Source organism: Scyliorhinus canicula, chromosome 13 (assembly GCF_902713615.1).
Source record: "Scyliorhinus canicula chromosome 13, sScyCan1.1, whole genome shotgun sequence".
NCBI lineage: Eukaryota > Metazoa > Chordata > Chondrichthyes > Carcharhiniformes > Scyliorhinidae > Scyliorhinus > Scyliorhinus canicula.
In genome coordinates this window covers 64,681,331-64,698,381 of record NC_052158.1, presented here as the reverse complement: position 1 = coordinate 64,698,381, position 17,051 = coordinate 64,681,331, and the positions used below count along the sequence as shown (strand labels likewise).

The 17,051-nt window shown below is 49.0% G+C and overlaps 1 protein-coding gene across 1 annotated transcript in view; it reads right to left on the bottom strand.

The window, feature by feature from the left end:
- The window catches only part of LOC119976797 (lactosylceramide 4-alpha-galactosyltransferase-like), a 35,539-nt gene extending 25,123 nt beyond the window's left edge, over window positions 1-10,416 (bottom strand). The window contains exon 1 of the mRNA XM_038817591.1: window positions 10,299-10,416. The gene's annotated coding sequence lies outside the window, so the exon portion shown is untranslated. The remainder of the gene's footprint in view (window positions 1-10,298) is intronic.
- Window positions 10,417-17,051: the final 6,635 nt, after the last annotated feature.

Sequence of the window (17,051 nt, the reverse complement as noted above, 5' to 3'; positions counted from 1 at the left end):
GATGATGAAATAAGTGACAACTGAGCAGACCAGTAAGAAGCTGGACAAAATATTTGCAAGATTTGGAACACTGGAGCAGATTGTCAGTGATAATGGTGCAGAACTTATTTCGAAGGAGTTTGAGGACTACTTGAAGGGGAACGGTATACACCATATCACATCAGATCTGTATCATCCTGTATCAAATGAATTGGCTGAATGTTTTGTGCAACCGTTAAAGCATTCTACCAAAGCATCGAAGGACCAGGAGTCATTGGCATGAAGAGCAAACAGATTTCTAATGTCCTATCAGAACACGGTACATGCTGACACGCAAAGGTCACTGGCATTGCTGTTGTTCAAGAGGAAATTGTGAACAGAGTTTGATTTGTTAACCCCACCTGATAAATCAGAGATTGTCAAATAACAACAACAAGCTCAAATCGCCAGGAGGGGGAAAAACTCTAAAAAGTGAGTATTCAATCAGGAGGAGAGTGAGCTACACCACAACTGAGAATGCTATTATCCTAGCAAAGAAAAGTCCAATGTCACACAGACGGTCCATGAAAGAGTTTGGGGACATCATGCTGATCAGCTACTTACTTCACAAAGTGAGTTTCCACAAACTTCTCAAGAGGTTCGTCCCTTGGAAAATCTAGACAGTGGTACTTTGGAACAGAGACCAGACTCAGAGGCAAGTTCAGACTCTGTTTCTGAGGACTTACCAATATCTATAGTGACAGATACTGGTTTAACTACCCAGGAAGCACCATTTACTGAATGGAATGAGGACACTTCCAAGGTCTCGAGAAGCCAAGTTCAAGACCGCCGAATTCAACCGAAAAGGGAAAAATGTCTACCACAGCGATTGTCTTATTGAATTGTATATAAGTTGCTACGACACCCTGGGCTCGTGCACGGTCAATTCCAGCCTCATTTGATCTGGAGTCACAACACAAGTGAATCAACCAATATTTCTTAGGAAAATACCCAAAGTCTTTGGCGTGTGGCTGTCCAATAATTACAGTCACCAGATTTGTAAATCTAAACGCAGTTACTGTATATTTATAGCAAGAACTATAATGAAAACTGCAGCAAATACAACTAGTTAACTATTATCTAATTCCTAATCTCCCCTTTTAATTTTCATCCACCCTCTGCACACACAAACACATGACAGACAACCAATGAGAGGAAGAAAAGGGTAAAAAAAGATAAGTAAAAGAGAAAAAGAGTCTTTTTCCAGTGTTTCCAGCACTTTACTCCTGTTCAAACTTTGCTTTCTGTAGATTCATTCAGACCTCGGTAGTTTCTGGAATACAGCATTCACAGCCTTTCTGGAGAGAGAATGTCCTGGCCTTTGCTTGCAGCCTGTCGTGGTTTACCTGTAGATTCATTCATCCATGTTTTCTGCTGCTTCAGGAATACAGCACTCAAGGCCTGAGGGAGAAAAATAGGCCCTTGTTTTTCTACATCCAGGAGTCAAACTGAAACTCCTTGGGACTCTGAAAACCATTCCACTGGGATAGGATCCTATCACCACCTGTTACCGGACAGAGTACCGCCTTTTGAACCAATTCATTGGCCCTCAGCCAATCAATCAAACCGAGTCCCAGCCCATCTCTCTCTCTCTCTCTGGTGCAGACAAGACTGAAACTCTTGTTCAAACTCGCAGAATGCTCCCTCCTTTTTCTTCTGAATTCTTCATTCTCTCTGCTGCTTGACTTCGAGGTACATATCCATTAATCACCCATGGATCAAAACTAATAATGGCAAAATAAAAGAAAGGGGAAATAATGAAATGGATGGGTGAGTAAATTTGCAGATGACACTAAAGTCGGCGGAGTTGTGGACAGTGCAGAAGGATGTTACAAGTTACAGAGGGACATAGATAAGCTGCAGATGGGCTGACAGGTCGCAAATGGAGTTTAATGCAGAAAAGTGTGAGGTGATTCATTTTGGAAGGAGTAACAGGAAGACAGAGTACTGGGCTAATGGTAAGATTCTTGGTAGTGGACGAGCAGAGAGATCTCGGTGTCCATGTCCATAGATCCCTGAAAGTTGCCACCCAGGTTGAGAGGGTTGTTAAGAAGGCGTACGGTGTGTTAGCTTTTATTGGTAGAGGGATTGAGTTTCGGAGCCATGAGGTTATGTTGCAGCTGTACAAAACTCTGGTGCGGCCGCATTTGGAGTATTGCGTGCAGTTCTGGTCGCCACATTATAGGAAGGATGTGGAAGCATTGGAAAGGGTGCAGAGATTTACCAGGATGTTGCCTGGTATGGAGGGAAGATCTTATGAGGAAAGGCTGAAGGACTTGAGGCTGTTTTTGTTAGAGAGAAGAAGGTTAAGAGGTGACTTAATTGAGGCATACAAGATGATCAGAGGATTAGATAGGGTGGACATTGAGAGCCTTTTTCCTCGGATGATGTCCAGTACGAGGGGACATAGCTTTAAATTGAGGGGAAATAGATATAGGACAGATGTCAGAGGTAGATTCTTTACTCAGAGAGTAGTAAGGGTGTGGAATGCCCTGCCTGCAACAGTAGTGGACTCGCCAACACGAAACACATTCAAATGGTCATTGGATAGGCATATGGACAATAAGGGAATAGTGTAGAGGGACTTTAGAGGGGTTTCACAGGACGGCGCAACATTGAGGGCCGAAGGGCCTGTACTGCGCTGTAATGTTCTATGTTCTATGTTAACAGGAAGGACCCTTACAATGTATGGAAATAATGCATAAGTGGATCTGTTGTATAAATGTTAATCATTGTCAATACACTAATGAAGTAAATGGGGGGAGGGGGCATTATTTCAGAGAATACATTCCTGCTGGTTCTGCATCACATAATGTGCAGTGATGTCAGCAGAGTATTCAATCAGTCTTTGAGCAGGTTACCATCTTTGACTGTGTGAACAATGCTTCTTAATAAACCTCTCATCATGTTTTGCAAGAATACAGAGTATGGGTACCTCCATACCTTTTCTCTTTGTAGCAACGAAGAAATAGAACAGTAATGGGATTGTGTTTCTAAACCAAAACAGATAATAAGCCAGTAGTCACACTTCTGAACATGAAAGAAGATGCTATCCAGATTCCAATGATTCAGACTAAAATTGATGAGATATGACCCCATTGCAGAGTATGTGTAAGGGAGGTATCAAACAATGCCAGACACACTGTCACAAATAGCCTCAGGAACAAAACTAAAGGATTCACACTTCATTGAGGAGACTGATGAATATACATCCTGACTCATTCAGCACTTAACGGATAATGCAAAATGTTACAGGAATAGAACAAGCCCAGCATTGAAATGAAGAATGACTCCTATTCTGAGGATATTGTCTGGAAGGATGGTCAGACTCTATTCTCATCGATCTGTTACCATGGCAGTACTTTGAACAGCGCACGCACCTCACAATCATTGATGACTTACTAAGCTTCAATGAAAGAATAGTCATAATAAGAACACTTCTGTTTGATATCGTTCAAAGACATCACCAAGATTATCACGGAATAGAAAAATGTCACTTGAGGGCACAGCAATAAGTCTAGTGACCAGGCTTTACTCGCTCCACAAAAAACCATATTTTGAACTGTCTTACCTGTGCTGTAAGCATCCCAGAACTAAAACTCAAACCTAATATCACTACGAGCGACCACGAGAGGGTAAACAACATGAGGAAGAACAGAGAAGCAACCAGGCACAGAGCCCATGAGTTAGAGCGCTGAAGCCCCAGAAGAGAGTATGGGTCCGAGACCAACGGAATTCAGCAAAATTATTAAAAAACGGCAGAACCACAATTGTGCAGGATTGAGATAGATGAGGGCATCATAAGGACCAATGATAATGCCTTAATATCCTTGGGGAGAAAGCCAGTAAGAATTTGAGCTCACTTCTCAGAAACCGATGAAGAAAATGAAAAACTTACTGCAATCTCCAGAGCCACCCTCGGAAAGCCGAGGGGGTGAATAGCCATCTTTGGTCACAGGCAAAGAGCCCAGGGGCACTGGGCTTGCAGTCCCAGTGCACAGTGAGGGGTGGGGGACCCTCCACAGGGGTGGGCCGCGATGGGAAGGGGTGCACTGGGGAGATGGGTAAATTGTCCGGTGGTCAACCCGCATTGCAGAAGGAAGTGACAGAGGCATCATAATGGTTTTGCGAAAAGGTGTTTAATGTGCTGCACAAATCCCACTCCCGATGGTGCTGCCCCCCCCCCCCCCCCCACCCTGCGACCTTTACCCTCCCCCCACCTACGCCCACCCTTTCTCCCCTCTCCCAGTGCCCTCAGTGATCCTGGACATGCTTGGCCGCCTTAGCCCTACCACTATGTCTTGGTGTTTCCCCAGGATGCACATCAGAGATGGAGGCAGCCAGCTGCCCATGACATTGAATGCACCTGGGGGGCATCCTCTAGGGGCTCTGGGGTCAGAGGGCCCCGGCTCACTTGTCGGCAGCACATGCTTAGCTGTGCCACCCTGCCCCGTGTGCTGACTGTGAGATGCTACCTCATCAGGGGGGTGGAACTCGGGGAGCTGGTGGCCACTGTTGGCTCTCCATGGGATGGGTCCGCTTGGCACCTGGAACTCCCTCCTCCCGACCAGTGCCCTTAGGGCCCTGAGGTTCACCTTGGGACGGAGGGGCAGCCCCGACTGCCCCTGCATAACCTGGCTCTGCCAGTCTGGCGGTTCCCCATGGTCTGCACATCGTGAATTGTGATGACGCCCTGGGACATGCTCTGCAGCACCTCAGCCATGCCCACCTGCGGCTGGGACAAGCTCTGCAACGCCTCGGCCATTCCCATCTGAGAGCAGGACATGTCCCGCAGAACCTCATCAAGGCTTGGTGTTGGGTGACATCCCAATAGCGAGTTGGACATCTTGCTGACACCCTCAACCATGACCATCACCTACTGTGTGACGCCTTGACACGATCACTCATGGTGCTGATGTCATGCACTGTGGTCTCCACCCTAAAAGTGATGGCCTCGGTGCCACGCATTGCTGGTGACATCTTCTGCATCCAAGCCTCTGGGGCTCCTCCAAGCTGCTATGGATCTGCTGGAGTGACGCTGACATCTTCCTCTGAACGTCCAGGTTGGTCCCTATCTTCTCCATCAGCTCCGGATAACTCTGTTCAACAGGTTCAGCATAAGGCTGGGATCCAGCTGGGTCCTGGGATAGAGTTGGTCCGCTCAACAACAAAGGAAGGAAATTATTCGTAAAACCAAAGGAAGTAGGTGAGATCCTTAATGAGTATTTTGCATCAGGTATTCACAAAGGAGAGGGACACGTTGATTGGTGGTGTCTCAGAGGGATATGTAAATACTTTAGAACAGGTCATTATTACGAGGGAGGAAGTGTAAGGTGTGTTAGAAACATTAAGGTAGACAAATCCCCAGGACCAGATGGCATCTATCCCAGATTCCTGAGGGAGACAAGAGATGAAATCGTGGGACTTCCAACAGAAATCTTTGTTTCCTCGTTGGCCACAGGTGAGATCACAGAGGATTGTAGGATAGCCAATGTGGTCCCATTGTTTAAGAAGGATAGCAAGGATAACCCAGGTAATTGTAGGCAGTGAGCTTGGTGTCAGTGATAGTGAAATTATTGCAAAGATTCTCAGAGATCGGGGAGTAGATTCCCCGATCCCCGATGGTGAAATCGTGTTCGGCGACGGGGTGAGATTCTCCTAAGATGACAAAATCGGGGACGGCGCCGCTTTCGCGATGCTCCCCCCCTGAAAAGCAGCGTACTTTAGGAGCACACAGCACATCGTAACCACGGCCTCATTTCCTGAGGCCCCCCCCCGTGATGCTCCGTCCCCGACCGGCCGAGTTCCCGTCGGCGTGGGAAACGTGGGGTCTCACCCATCAGGAACTCAATGTGGCAGCTCAGTCCACTGCCACCATAGCCGGGGAGGGCCGATCCGTGGGCAAGGGGGGGGGGGCATTATTCGGGGCTGGGGGCACTGTGGGCAAGCCAGTCGAAGGGGGGGGAATATTTTTGCGGGCCGGGTCTGTGGGCTGCGTCCGCCATGAAGCACGGCGCTGCAAGCCGCCAGTCTTGTGCATGCGCGACCACGGACCCGGTAATACTCCGGCCGTATCGGCAGGTACAGGTAGGCGCTGCCTGGCTGCCAGCACCCCCCGGAGCAGGAAATCCGTGGCCGTTTTGTGCCAGTTTTGCTGCTGAAAAATTTCACGCCGGCGTGGGGACTTAGTCTCCCAAACGGAGAATATCGCACAGGATCTATGCACATTTGGAAGTGAATGGTCTTATTAGCGACAATGTGGAGATGCCGGCGTTGGACTGGGGTCAGCACAGTAAGAAGATTTACAACACCAGGTTAAAGTCCAACAAGTTTGTTTCAAACACTAGCTTTCGGAGCACTGCTCCTTCCTCAGGTGATTCACCACCACACACAATATTAATATATAACCACTGCACCACCATGCTGCCCCAGAAATGATGTTAGAGTTATACAGGGTTTTGGTGAGACCACATCTGGAGTACTGTGTGCAGTGTTGGATCTCCACATTTAGGAAAGAATATGTTTGCAAAAGGTTCACCAAATTGATCCCTGGGATGAGGGGGTTGTCCTCTGATGAGAAACTGAGCAAATTGAGCTTATACATTCTGGAAGCTTATACGTTCATCTCATCTCATTGAAACCGGCAAAGTTCTGAAGGAGCTTGATAGGGTGGATGCTGAAAGATTGTTCCCATTGGTCGAGGAATCTAAAACACGTGGCCACAGCCTCAGGATAAGGGACCAATCATTTATGACTAAGATGAGGAAAAATTATTTCACTCAAAGATTTGTGAATCCTTGGAATTCTTTCCCCAAGAGAGTTGCGAATCATATAATCCCTACAGTGCAGAAGGAGTCCATTCGGCCCATCAAGTCTGCACCAACCTCCTGAAAGACCACCCTACCTAAGTTCAATCCCCCATCCTATCCCCAGAACCCCATCTAACATTTGGGGCAATTTAGCATGGCCAGCCCACCTAACCTGCACATCTATGGACTGTGGAGGAAACCGGAGCAGACACGGGGAGAATGTGAAAACTCGACTCAGACAGTCACCCAAGGCTGGAGTTGAACCCGGTTCTCTGGCGCTGTGAGGCAGCACTGCTAACCATTGTGCCATTGTGCTGCCATGTTCCATCGTTGACTACATTTCAGGCCGGAAGAGACAGAATTTTGATCTCTCTGGGAATAGGGCGGGAAAATGGAGTTAAAGTCCAAGGTCAGCCGTGGTCGTATTGATTGATGAAGGAGGCTCGAAGGGCCTGTGGGACTGTTCCTGCTCCTACCTCTTATGTTCTTGTAAGAGTACGGAATATCCTCGCTCTCAAAAGGCGATTATAATGAGTTCAGGGAGCCAAGGCAACTTAGAGACTAACCCTGTGATGTCTGAGACTTTAGGGGACATGTAGGGGGATGTAAATAGGATTAGGGGTAAAGACTTGGGGAGTATAGGGTTAACATCAGAAGCATACATGTTGCTGATGTAATAATATATCAGCTCACATGACTGAGAGGTCAGAGTGAGCTGGAAGGAGGTGAAGCTCCAACCTTGTGTAAAGGTTCAAATGTGTAAATACTTGCTGTACATGAAGAGTAATGGTTTTGAGAATAATTTGCAAGTACAGACGATCCCCAAAACCCCTGTCTACAGTCCGACCATACAATGAAACAGGAATCTCTTCTGCTGTTGGATGGATTTGCAGATTGATAATCGAGCTGTTGGGTCACATTATAAACATGCCTTCCTTGACCATCAAGTCATAGAATCATAGAATTTACAGTGCAGAAGGAGGCCATTCGGCCCATCGAGTATGCAGCGGCCCTTGGAAAGAGCACCTCACGCCTCCATCCTATCCCAGTGACCCCACCTAACCTTTTTTGGACACTAAGGGCAATTTAGCATGGCCAATCCACCTAACCTGCACATCTTTGGGGTGGGAGGAAACCGGAGCACCCTGAGGAAACCCACGCAGACACGGGGAGAACATGCAGACTCCGCACAGAGAGTGACCCAAGCTGGGAATCTGGGACCCTGGAGCTGTGAAGCAACTGTACTAACCACATGCTGCCCCTACAGTTTCTGGATCAGAGGTCGGAATGCTATCCACTGCACAGGTTGGTTTCATGTGCGTACATGCGCAGATTGTAAGTTTGGTGAGCTGCTGCCACATGTTGGCATACAGGGTTATGATAGCGTAGTCAATGGTTAAGATGATGATATTTTCAAACAGCCTCACAAACTGGATGAATGTACCATCAACAAGGATGATCCATGCCTCCACAGCAAGGTTGACATGGAGGTTCATGATCGCCAGTGCCCTGTCAGGGGCAGAGGACAGAAGCCAGAATTCTCAGAGGGAACGAAAATAAGGGGGTTGTCGGTGACAGCAATGATCAAAAATACTTTCACAGTCCTGGTAAGGAGTGATGTAAATAGAGGATTTAAAGACAGATGTCTCACTAGACAAGAGTGTACATACCAACTCCATATTGGTCAGATTGTTAGAGCATTGACCGGCAATAACAATCCAAATGGTTAGGCAGGTTCCTCTGATGAGAGTTACACGTTCAATGCCAATTATCCTCAGTGTTGCTCTATTGCGATGACTCAGCTCGCACATCAAAATGGGACAAGCTGCCAAACAAACTTAATCTTTAGGCTCAGTGGCCTGCTCTCGACTGATTGTTTGCTGCTACCTCAGATGCTGTTCGGGAACCGATTTCAGCCGGTGGAGAAGCTGGCTGGCTTGGATACAATGCTAGTTTTACACCCCGCCTCCACGACCACCCATGTTAATTTCCTTTCACGTTAACAGAGAGCAATATCAGAGTGTAAACGCAGTGTTCCACCCATGTCAGGTTAAAATTACCCCCTGCGTGTGTGTGAATGGAAACGCTCAGCAACCTGGAAGGTAGCGCTCAGGTTGTCCTGTGTGGTGTAGGTGTTACCTGCCAGGTGCCTTGACCGTCTCACACCAATATCCATTGCGAAATGTAAGGTGGAATGGTTTGCACCTGTCACCTATTTGGCCATGAAAAGCATCCCAGTTGTGCTTTATCCTCTCAGCCAGTGAGTTGCTGGAGTGGGAACACTTCCTGATTCATCCCCTCTCAAGCTCGACCACACAGTGGTGCCCCAACCATTCCCAAGCAAAAATTAACCCAGCGATTTACCTCACGGAAATTCCGGTCCCTATGGCCGATTTTCCCACTCCGCCGACTAAGTCCAGTGCTGGAAAGAAAAGTCGGAGTGATTTCCGCCAAAACGTGGTGTGGCTGAATAGGCGAGGTCTTGCACCGTTCAGCTCATCAATTATGCAGTCAGAGGGAGCCCGCCGAACAGCCTGGAAGGGTGGGCTGGCAGGCAGGAAGTAGCCTGACCTGCCGTCACCTCATTGCCTCCATGGCCAGGCCACCATACCCAGATAGCCATTCACTCTTCCGCTATGCTCCTTGTCTACCCTCTCCTCCCGCCCCCCCCTTCCCCACCCCCCGATAGATCCGGGTCAGTCTCACCCCCTTCCCTGTACCCAGCCTTGGCGTAGCGTGTGTGACAGGCAGCTGATATTTCTCAGCGAGGTTGTGAAAGGAAGGCGAAGGCAGCGTCCTGGAACGAAGGAGGAAGTCGACCTTGCCAGGTGCCTGCCACTCACGTACAGTCGTGAAACTGCATGTTCTGAATTCCCGCTGGCAGGGTGCTCAAGTTGGAGGGTAGACACGATTCTGATGTGTTGGGCTTTTCGCGAGGATTCATGACATGCTGACGTGGTTCCCAGCATAGATCAGTGGGACGCCCCTGTCCCGCCTTCCCGAAAATTGGGAAAACAAGATTCCAAACTAATTGGCTCACATTGTGAACCTTACTTTGGGCCTCCAAATCTTTTCTTTTCAATTTAGATTACCCAATTCATTTTTTTTCCCAATTAAGGGGCAATTTGGCGTGGCCAATCCACCCAGCCTGCATATCTTTGGGTTGTGGGGGGTGAAACCCACGCAAACACGGGGAGAATGTGCAAACTCCACACGGACCCAGTGACCCAGAGCCGGCATCGAAGCTTGTACGTCGGAGCCGTGAGGCTGCAGGGCTAACCCACTGCGCCAGGGTGCTGCCCCCCTCCAGCCAAATCTTGCACCCTCCCCCGCCTGCCATGATTCCCGCTGTTGGCGGGAGCTGAAATTTCTGCCCCATACCTTCACCCATTAACTGTCTAGAGAAAGCTTTAAAGTGAGCCCATAGTAATGGAACTGCCAAAGTAATTGGGAAATGATTGATCATCATACCTTCACTGTCTCTCCAGAGGTGGCTGCTAGTTTCCCTGAGGTTCAGTCGCTCGGAGAATGGGTGCCTTAAAGAAATGGATGTTTCCTTTTCCGAAACGATATCTCTCTGAAGGAAAGACCCAGTGTGACTGGATTTGATTGCACTGACAACTTGCAAAGGGAACATTCAAAAACGGCTGAGTCTGTGTAAACATACCCAGTTTTATACCGATTGGAAGAGCTGGGATAGGGTCAAGTTTCAAGGGTGCCGACCCCCTCGCTAAGTTGACTAGTCTCCAAATTTGGATTAAAATCAATCGCCATGCATTTAACAATGAGGCTACAGGAGGGATAAATTGTTTCAATGATTATCAATATTCATATTTTTCCTCATAAATGTAACATTTGATTTATTAAAGCATCTGTTGAAACACCACCATTAAATATTACCATGAAATGATTGCTGTTTTCTTGAACATATTTGCTTCAACACTGCCTGTCAATTATTAGCCATAAGCAATTTCACCTGGAATGTCACCTCTAAAATTGCAAAATCTTGATCTGTCCTGTGATCGGCTGACACACACACACACACACTCTAAACACTGAACTTATAAGAAAGAACGTGTATTCATGTTGTTTAGTATCATTGCAATACCTTTAAATCAACACATTATTTTCAAGTGGACAGTGGATAATACGTAGCCAATAGGAGTTCACAAAGTGGAGGACGTATCAATCAATCTTACTGGTTCTCTTTGAGGCTGTGACAGAGGAGCTCCATAGAGTCAATGCAATAGATGTGGAGATTTTCACTGGTGAATGGTTTGCATCATTTGGTTGTGTCATTTGCTTTACTTTAAATACTTTAAATCGTGTTTTCCATATTTCATTGCAAACTCTATATGGTGAGAAAAAACAATAATTTACAGTAATTTACATACATTGAGTTCAGGCAGTAATTTATGGTGTTCTTTTTTGCCAGTCACGTTCATTGTGTGCATTCGTCGTTCCCCGCTTTCCCCACCATGAAGAAGTCGATCCTAGTATAGACCCTTTGGACCTGGGAGAAGAAGGAGAACTCCTTCTCCCTTGGGTGCGTAAACCTCCACTGTCCCCGTCTGTTCCATGAAGACACTCAACTCTCTCGCCATGTTTTTAAAAAATAATTTAGAGTGCCCAAAACATTTTTTCCAATTAAGGGGCAATTTAGCGTGGCCAATCCACCTACGTTGCACATCTTTGCGTTGTGGGGGTGAAACCCATGCAAACACGGGGAGAATGTGCAAACTCCACATGGACAGTGACCCAGAGCCGGGATCGAACCTGGGACCTCGGTGCTGTGAGACAGCAGGGCTAACCCATTGCGCCACCGTGCTGCCCCCACTCTCTCGCCATGTTTGCTAGTTTCCCTGATTTGGGACTGTATCTGTCCGTCCCTGGGTCCTGTACGCAGTTAAAGTCCCTCACTCACCCATGATGGGGAGTCTATTTCGGAGATTTCTGCCATGGTTTTCTTTATGAATTCTATGCCATCCCAGTTAGGAGTGTGCATGTTTACAAGGACTACTGATGCGCCTTCCAGGACACCACTAACCGTGACATACTGATGCACAATCAATAGACACGAAACGTAGGTGAAGTCCGAAACGAAAGGCTTTAATTAGCAAGAAGTGAGCCCGGCAGCAGACATACAGGAAAATGGCTGGCTGCCGGGGAACACGGGTTCTTATACACCACCTCGTAGGCGGAGTTACCTTCCTCTTAGCCAATAGGGATAAGAGGCACACGATACCTGGGCCAATGGGCAGCGAGTCCTCTGCACCAATGGCAGCTCACACTCCCAGGTACCGTAATACCCCTAGTCATACTACCACATTCACCCTCTGTTGAAAAAGGAACCGGGGGGGGGGGGGGGGGGGGTGTCCCATGCGAGTACATAAGAGACTGGTAGTATGACTAGTGATGTTGGATCGTACCTCTTCACTGGTGGCTGCCCACTGGCCCGCAACTATTTACAGGGTTGAGTCAAGACACAGTAACTATGTACAGTATGGAGAACAGAAAAAAATAGAGAACAAGCAAAAACAACAGTCCATCAGCAGTTCACATGGATTCAATCAGCCGATCGGGTGCCTTGGACGTCCTGTGCGACCTGCGAAGCTGTGCCGGCGACGTTGGAGTGGTGGTTGTCCGTGACTCCGGGAGCGATGATCCTGTTCTTGCGGCTGCGTCCGGACTCCTGGTTGGAGTTCGTGAGGGCCAGGCCGGGGGAGGGTCGTCCTGTCCACTAGGCAGCACGTTTAAAGGTGTCGGTGGGGCAGGGGAGGTGCGTCTGCCGGGGGCAGTTAGGATTGGGTGGGCTGGCGCCGGGGGGTGCTGGTGCCGGGGGGGGGGGGGGGGGGGGGGGGGGGGGGGGGGGGGGGGGGGGGGTGGGTGGCCGGGATCTGGCGGGTGCCAGGTCCCGGGGGGAGACCGTGTCCTGTCGGCCGTCGGGATACTCCACATACGCGTACAGCAGGTTCGCGTGGAGCAGCTGGACCCTCTCGACCAATGGGTCTGACTTGTGCACCCGCACGTGTTTCCGGAACAGGATGGGCCCGGGGGTAGCCAGCCAGGTCGGGAGTGGGGTCCCTGAGGAAGACTTCCTGGGAAAAACAAGAAGGAGTTCGTGAGGCGTTTGATTAGTGGATGTACAAAGAGGTGACCCGATTGAATGGAGGGCGTTTGGGAGGACCTCTTGCCAGCTGGAGACTAGGAGATTTCTGGACCGTAGGGCCAGCAGGATGGTCTTCCAGACCGTACCGTTCTCCCTCTCGACCTGTCCGTTACCCCTGGGGTTGTAACTGGTTGTCCTGCTGGAGGCGATGCCCCTGCTGAGCAGGAATTGACGCAGCTCGTCACTCATAAAAGAGGACCCCCTATCGCTGTGAATGTAAGCGGGGAACCCGAACAGGGAGAAAATGGTGTGGAGGGCTTTGATGATGGTGGTTGTGGTCATGTCATGTCGGGGCAGGGGATGGCGAACGGGAAGCGGGAGTACTCGTCAATCACGTTGAGGAAGTACGTGTTGCAGTTGGTAGAGGGGAGGGGACCTTTGAAGTCCATGCTGAGACGTTCAAAGGGTCGGGAAGCCTTTATCAGATGCGCTTGTTCAGGGCGGTAGAAGTGCGGTTTGCACTCTGCGCAGATGTGGCAGTCCCTAGTGAATGTCCTGACCTCCTCGATGGAGTAGGGCAGGTTGCGGGTCTTTATAAAGTGGAAGAAGCGGGTGACCCCCGGGTGGCAGAGGTCCGCGTGGAGGGTCCGAAGGCGGTCCGCTTGTGCGTTGGCACAGGTGCCGCGGGATAGGGCATCAGTAGGCTCGTTTAGCTTCCCAGGACGATACAAGATGTCGTAGTTGTAGGTGGACAGTTCGATCCTCCACCGCAAGATCTTGTCGTTCTTTATCTTGCCCCTCTGTACGTTGTCGAACATGAAGGCCACTGACCATTGGTCTGTGAGGAGGGTGAACCCTTTGCCGGCCAGATAGTGCCTCCAATGTCGCACAGCTTCTACTATGGCCTGTGCTTCCTTCTCGACCGAAGAGTGGCGGATTTCGGAAGCGTGGAAGGTACGGGAGAAGAAGGCCACGGGTCTGTCCGCTTGGTTGAGGGTGGCCGCCAGAGCTACATCGGACGCGTCGCTCTCGACCTGGAAGGGGAGGGACTCATCAATAGCTCGCATCATGGCCTTTGCAATATCTGCTTTGATGCGGCTAAAGGCTTGGCGGGCCTCCATCGACAGAGGGAACATGGTTAATTGGATGAGGGGACGGGCTTTGTCGGCATAATTGGGGACCCACTGGGCGTAATATGAAAAGAAGCCCTGACAGCGCTTGAGGGCTTTGGTGGAGTGGGGAAGGGGCAGCTCCATCAGGGGGTGGGGATCGCACGTGGCGTTGCGGGATGGGGGCAGCGAGGTCCGTGGGCCGCACGAGGCCCCTGAGGAGAGTGAGGGGGGGGGGGGGGAGTCCAACGGTCGCTGCTTGGGACCGCAGCGACCTCCTTTGCCTGGCAAATGGCCACAAAGTGGCCCTTCTTCCTGCAGCCCTTGCAGGTTGCGGAACGGGCGGGCAGCACTGACGGGGGTGCTTTGCCTGGCCGTAGAAATAGCAGCGGGTCCTCGTGGGTTTTTTGGGGTGCCCTGCGGCGCAGGCCTGGGGGGGTTTCCGAGTCTGTGGGGGTGAGAGAGGTCAAGTTCCATGCTGCCCAGGGGGACATAAGAACATAAGAACATAAGAACTAGGAGCAGGAGTAGGCCATCTGGCCCCTCGAGCCTGCTCCGCCATTCAATGAGATCATGGCTGATCTTTTGTGGACTCAGCTCCACTTTCCGGTCCGAACACCATAACCCTTAATCCCTTTATTCTTCAAAAAACTATCTATCTTTATCTTAAAAACATGTAATGAAGGAGCCTCAACTGCTTCACTGGGCAAGGAATTCCATAGATTCACAACCCTTTGGATGAAGAAGTTCCTCCTAAACTCAGTCCTAAATCTACTTCCCCTTATTTTGAGGCTAGGTCCCCTAGTTCTGCTGTCACCCGCCAGTGGAAACAACCTGCCCGCATCTATCCTATCTATTCCCTTCATAATTTTAAATGTTTCTATAAGATCCCCCACTCATCCTTCTAAATTCCAACGAGTACAGTCCCAGTCTACTCAACCTCTCCTCACAATCCAACCCCTTCAGCTCTGGGATTAACCTAGTGAATCTCCTCTGCACACCCTCCAGCGCCAGTACGTCCTTTCTCAAGTAAGGAGACCAAAACTGAACACAATACTCCAGGTGTGGCCGCACTAACACCTTATACAATTGCAACATAACCTCCCTAGTCTTAAACTCCATCCCTCTAGCAATGAAGGACAAAATTCCATTTGCCTTCTTAATCACCTGTTGCACTTGTAAACCAACCTTCTGTGACTCATGCACTAGCACACCCAAGTCTCTCTGAACAGCGGCATGCTTTAATATTTTATCGTTTAAATAATAATCCCGTTTGCTGTTATTCCTACCAAAATGGATAACCTCACATTTGTCAACATTGTATTCCATCTGCCAGACCCTAGCCCATTCACTTAACCTATCCAAATCCCTCTGCAGACTTCCAGTATCCTCTGCACTTTTCGCTTTACCACTCATCTTAGTGTCATCTGCAAACTTGGACACATTGCCCTTGGTCCCCAACTCCAAATCATCTATGTAAATTGTGAACAATTGTGGGCCGAACACGGATCCCTGAGGGACACCACTAGCTACTGATTGCCCACCAGAGAAACACCCATTTATCCCAACTCTTTGCTTTCTATTAATTAACCAATCCTCTATCCATGCTACTACTTTACCCTTAATGCCATGCATCTTTATCTTATGCAGCAACCTTTTGTGTGGCACCTTGTCAAGGCTTTCTGGAAATCCAGATATACCACATCCATCGGCTCCCCATTATCTACTGCACTGGTAATGTCCTCAAAAAATTCCACTAAATTAGTTAGGCATGACCTGCCTTTTACAAACCCATGCTGCGTCTGCCCAATGGGACATTTATAGAGGACGCGACAGACGGTGCGCGGTCGGGGGCATATGCGCGAGCGTTACGATTTGCAACGTCTAGGTAGGAGGCGAGGGCCCGTGCCTCCGTGAGGCTTAAAGTTTCTCTCCCCAATAGTCTTTGGCGGATCTGCGAGGACTGCATACCTGCAACGAAGGCGTCTCTGATCAGAAGTTCAGTATGCTCAGCAGCACACACCTGTGGGCAGCCGCAGACACTCCCCAGCATGAGGAGGACACAATAAATTCATCCAGGGACTCACCAGGTATCTGCTGCCTCGTGGCCAGTAAGTGCCGAGCGTAGACTTGGTTTACCGGCCGTATGAAATTTCCTTGAGTAAGTCCATAGCCGCGTCGCAGTCTGTCGCGTCCTCTATGAGTGTGTATACGGCGGTGCCGACGCACGAGTGGAGGATGTGCAATTTCTGCTCCCTCGTAGGAATGTTTTCCGTTGTGCTCAGGTAACTATTAAAGCAAGCCAGCCAGTGCTTAAATGCGGCTGTTGCATTTGCTGCGTGAGGGCTGAGTCGAAGATACTCCGGCTTGATGCGGAGCTCCATCCTTTAAAATCTTGCTAATTAAATTGATGCACAATCAATGGACATGAAACGTAGGTGAAATCCGAAACAAAAGGCTTTAATTAGCAAGAAGTGAGCCCGGCAGCAGACGTACAGGAAAATGGCTGGCTGCAGGGGAATACGGGTTCTTATACCCTGCCTTGTAGGCGGAGCTACCTTCCTCTTAGCCAATAGGGATAAGAGGCACACGATAGCTGGGCCAATGGGCAGCGGGTCCTCTGCGCCAATGGCAGCTCACACTCCCAGGTACCGTAATACCCCTAGTCGTACTCGTGTCGCGTCTTTTCGTCCGACGTAACTTCGTCCAACGACACTTCGTCCACGTCTTTTGGTCCAACGTCTTTTTGTCCAATTATCCAATCACAAATAAACTCCATAGAAAACCAGGTATAATATCTTCAATGAGAATTTAATTGATAAAATGCAAGTACAATACAGCAAGTAAATCTAAAAGTTTACTATGAGAATTTATTTGATAAAATGCAAGTAAAATACAGCAAAAGTTGAAAAATGCAGTTAAAAAATCTAAAAGTTTACTAATTACTTTAAATTTCCGAAAGATATCATATCACTTAGAAAATACAGTTGGAAAATACAGTTGCTT